The sequence below is a fragment of the Piliocolobus tephrosceles genome, chromosome X (assembly GCF_002776525.5).
Source record: "Piliocolobus tephrosceles isolate RC106 chromosome X, ASM277652v3, whole genome shotgun sequence".
Classification (NCBI taxonomy): domain Eukaryota; kingdom Metazoa; phylum Chordata; class Mammalia; order Primates; family Cercopithecidae; genus Piliocolobus; species Piliocolobus tephrosceles.
Genome location: NC_045455.1, coordinates 83686549 through 83691306, shown reverse-complemented (window position 1 = coordinate 83691306; position 4758 = coordinate 83686549). Strand labels below are relative to the sequence as shown.

Here is a 4758-nt window from a genome sequence, read left to right as displayed (position 1 = left end):
AGATAGATAATATATATGGAGTTTATTAGGTAGTATTAACTCAAACGATCACAAGGTCCCACAACAGGCCATCTGCAAGCTGAGGAGCAAGGAAGCCAGTCTGAGTCCCAAAGCTGAAGAACTTGGGTCCAATGTTTAAGGGCGGGAAGCATCCAGTGTGGGAGAAAGATGTAGGCTGGGAGGCTAAGCTGGTCTAGCCTTTACACATTTTTCTGCCTGTTTTATATTCTGGCCACACTGGTAGCTGATTAGATTATGCCCACTCAGATTAAAGATGGGTCTGCCTTTCCCAGCCCACTGACTCAAATGTTAATCTCCTTTGGTATCACTCTCACAGATACACCCAGGATCAATTCTTTGCATCCTTCAATCCAATCAAGTTGACACTCCGTATTAACCATCAGGACCCCATCTCTATTTTAAAAAGTTAAAAATTAGGCACTGTGGCACACATCTATGATCCCAGACTGGGGAGGGTGAGATGGGAGGATCACTTGAGCTCAGGATTTCCAAGCTGTAGTGAGCTATGATTGCACTACTGCACTCCAGCCTGGGCAACAGAGCAAGACTTTGTATAAACAAACAAACAAACAAACACTATCAGACTCAGGTTCTCCTGCCCAGGGATGCCAAAATAGCAGAAAGTCTGGAACCAAGATGAAGCTTCCAACATAGTGTAACCAAAGACCTTTCAACGTAATAGAATCATGATAAATATTATAGTAGGAGCTTTCTCTCTAGTCCTGTGTCCAGAAAAACTTTTTTCTGATTTTTAAAAATTTTCTCAAAAATATAAATTAGTTTTATATATGTATGTATTCATCTTGTTATATATATATAAGCTATGTATGAATTGGGTGGACAGGAAAGAAATCGATTTTTGCCCGCTTAGCCATTTCTATGATGGGCTTCTGATCTGTTTAGGACCTTCTGCCAGATTCAGATGGAAATGTAGGATCCAGCCAGTCGTAGGGGTACTTTGTCTACCCCTCCCCCAACACTGCCTCCTTCCTGGCTCTTCCGTCAGCCTTCCCCCTTGAAACCTGATGGAGGCTTTGGGAAGCAGGAAGAGGCTAGGGGAAGGGAGACAAGGGAAGAAAAGCAATGGGAAAGATGTTGGCTTAGCCAGGTTGGCAGAGGGAAATGTCCAGGGCTCTAGTGGCCTTAGATAAGTCTGGATAATTTCCAACACAGAAATATTCCCTAGATAAGGGTGACTTTGATCACCCTGCCCCACACTGCTTTCTGTGTTCCATCCCTCTTTTTGGTGTCTGACTTCTCCCCAAAGGAGAAGACTAGGTCTCTTATTTCCACAGTACCTATATTTGCCACAGTGTACAGGAACCCTCGATATGAACTTCAGAGAGGCAGTCTGGGAGGGAGAAGAGGAGCCCAAACCCACTTCTCTACTGCTCCATGCTGGAAATTAGGACGAGGTTATGAAGGCAGGGGCTGCAGAGAGCTGGGGGCTTTCTGGAACCCAAGTACAAGCCTGGGTGGCTGTTCAGCTGGTATGCATCAGTATAGTATGAAAGTGCTCCACAACTGGTCCTGCCCACACCACCCATTGTCAAATGTTTTGAATACCACTCTTGGGTATCACCATGACGGTGCGGATTCTAATATATGCACAAGAAAGCCACAAATGCTTTGCTGTGGAAGGCCCCTAAGAAAGCAAGAATTTGCCAGATGCCAAGGTCCTTCCCTAGCTCTCTGTGCTTCCAACCCTAAACTAGTCAGATCTGCCCTGAAACCGTCCCATCCCGGGCCAGAGTCAAGTCTAATTTCATAAAGCCTCTAGGAGCTTGCAGAATTCAACAAACACGGAAGACCACTGTGTCTGTCCAGAAGAGACCCACAGTTTAGTGGAGAAACATAAACAGAAAACTACAAAATGAACATAAGGAAAACACTGAGATATCTTAAGTGCAGCACTAAATTCCCAATAAAGATGACGGATTAAACACAAGTATTCCATTTCTCCTTCCTCTTTGAAACCGTGCTAGTATGTAAAGGGGGTTAGTTTGGCTTATTTTATTTTTTTAGCGGAGTGGTTGTTTTGTTACTATTTTTCTTTTAAGCATAAAGAAGAGAGAGAGATCACAGCAACAAAATTTTGGAAACTGGAGAGCAAAAGGCCAGGTGTTAATTGATTTGGCCAAAAAAAAAATAAAAAATCCTCTGATTTATAGACAGCCAAGAAACAACACAAATTACCCAGCACAAACCCTAAATCTCCGAAACTGTAAAGTTTGGATGCAGGGCTGTAAACCAGAAGGGCAGTGGAAAGTCTGTTTAACAAACGAATGTCCACACCCTAAGCAGTTGCCTGCCCCTCCCCAGGCCTAGAGGTTTGCGCCTCTGAGAAGATGAGATAGACGATCTGGGAGAAGTAGGGTAAGATAAGACCCCAGGCTCCCTTTCTGCAAATGGAGATTAAGTTGATGTCTACATGTTGACTAGTGAGTAGTCACTCCTTAATTTATATTTTGTAAATATGAATTTTCATATTTTAAGTTTATTAAGTACAACTAAACTACAACAGAATAAAAAATAATATTAGTAACTTGTAGTATATAATACAAGTCCCACAATCCCTAACCAAAATTCTAGAGGTCAGATATACTTCAGAATTCAGAAAGTGTTTGTTGTTTAAAGGTAATAGTACTGTATATTATCCTATATTCCCAGTGGGGTGTGATGCAGACCTTGGTAGTTAAACACATTAATATGTCTACAATGAAATATATGAATATACTTTATACATTCCAAGTGGGATAAATAAGGAGTAAAATTAATTGCCTACATTTTTGTGTCAGGTTTTTTTTTTTTCTCTTGGCTCACTACAATCTCTGCCTCTCGTGCTCAAGCGACCATCCCTGCCTCAGCCTCCTGAGTAGGTGGGGCTACAGGCTATGCCACCACACCTGGCTACTTTTTGTATTTTGTGTAATGATTGGGTTTCACCATGTTGCCCAGGCTGGTCTCAAACTCCTGGGCTCAAGTGATCCTCCTGCCTCAGCCTCCCAAAGTGCTGGGATTACACGCATGAGCCACTGTGCCCAGCTCGTATTTGGGTCAGGTTTGGCTGCAAACTTAGTTTTAATGTCAAACTTATTTAAAAAACAGAAACAGTGGTTGCCAGGGGCTGAGGGAAAGGGGGAAGAGGGAATGGGTCATTTTTTAATGGGTATAGAATTGCAGTTTTGCAAGGTGAAAAGAGTTCTGGAGATGGATGCTAGTGATGGTAGCATGAATGTATTTATAACACACTTAAAAGCAGTTAAGACGGTAAATTTTGTATTTGTGTATTTTACCACAATGAATACATTTGGAAAAGTAACTTTTGATTTTCAGAGCTTTTTGGATTTCAGAATTCTAGAAATGGGATCATTTCTAGACCAATACTTTGATATAGGGGCTCACCTTTTAATCCTAATGCAGTTTTTAAAATAAGGTACTCAAGTTTTCTGTGCCTTATTTTCTTCTATCAAATTATAAAGTATGGTAAACATCTTCAAATTAGACAATAAAAGGTTCAAATTGTTACCTCCTCTGTTGAGTTTTTTTATTATTCAGATAACTTATCGAGAATGGTTGGACAGATTATCCAAACTAATTTTGGTATCCAACGGGTATGTCTCTGGAAAGAGTCCCTTGGTTGGCGCTGGGCACTCTGACTTTTCTCCATGATAACGATCTTCAGCAGTACCATGAAGACAGCAGAAGTCAACTACAAGCAAACACAAGCCCAGACAAGACCAGAAAACATGTGACATGAACAGAGTTTGTTTTCAGATTCCCAGTCTTTACTTCCTGAGCTATGCCACTCCCCTGGCATCCAGGACTTCACAACTGTCCCCACAGTCCACACTACTTAGTCCTGCCTCATTCAAGATCCTGTTCCCTGACATTTCCCAACTCCCTGTCCTTCAGCTGAAACTTGTTCTAGATCTGGATCCCTGAGGATCCAGCTATGTACATTACAAAAAATTCAAAACAAATGCACTAATTCATGCAAATGTGTTAACATGTTTACTGGGCCGATATGTTCCTCTCCTAAAGAACACAATTTCTATTTTGCCAGAGAGCATTTCAAAGGCAATGTTTTGGCCGGGCATGGTGGCTCATGCCTGTAATCCCAGCATTTTGGGAGGCTGAGGTGGGCAGATCACCTGAGGTCAGGAGTTCAAGACCAGCCTGGCCAACATGGCAAAACCCTGTCTCTAAAATAATAAAAATACAAAAATTAGCTGGGTGTGGTGGCGGGCCGTAATCCCAGCTGCTCAGGGGGCTGAGATAGGAAAATCGCTTGAACCTGGGAGGTGGAGGTTTCAGTGAGCCATTGTACTCTAGCCTGGGCTACAGAGCAAGACTCCATCTCAAAAATAATAATAATAATAATAAAGGCTGGGCACGGTAGCTCACGCCTGTAATCCCAGCACTTTGGGAGGCCAAGGCAGGAAAATCACGAGGTCAGGAGTTTGAGACCAGCCTAACCAACATGATGAAACCCCGTCTCTACTAAAAATACAAAAAAAATGGCCGGGCGCAGTGGCTCAAGCCTGTAATCCCAGCACTTTGGGAGGCCGAGACGGGCGAATCACGAGGTCAGGAGATCGAGACCATCCTGGCTAACACAGTGAAACCCCGTCTCTACTAAAAAAAATATATACAAAAAACTAGCCGGGCGAGGTGGCGGGCGCCTGTAGTCCCAGCTACTCGGGAGGCTGAGGCAGGAGAATGGCGGGAACCCGG

At 43.0% G+C, this 4758-nt stretch overlaps 1 protein-coding gene across 2 annotated transcripts in view; it reads right to left on the bottom strand.

Annotated features, from left to right (window-relative positions):
- Window positions 1-3291: 3291 nt before the first annotated feature.
- LOC111540476 overlaps window positions 3292-4758 on the bottom strand; it is a 72482-nt gene continuing 71015 nt past the window's right edge. The window contains exon 6 of one of the 2 annotated variants that reach the window (XM_023208787.2): window positions 3292-3733. The gene's annotated coding sequence lies outside the window, so the exon portion shown is untranslated. The remainder of the gene's footprint in view (window positions 3734-4758) is intronic. The other variant, XM_023208785.1, reaches the window with a different exon arrangement.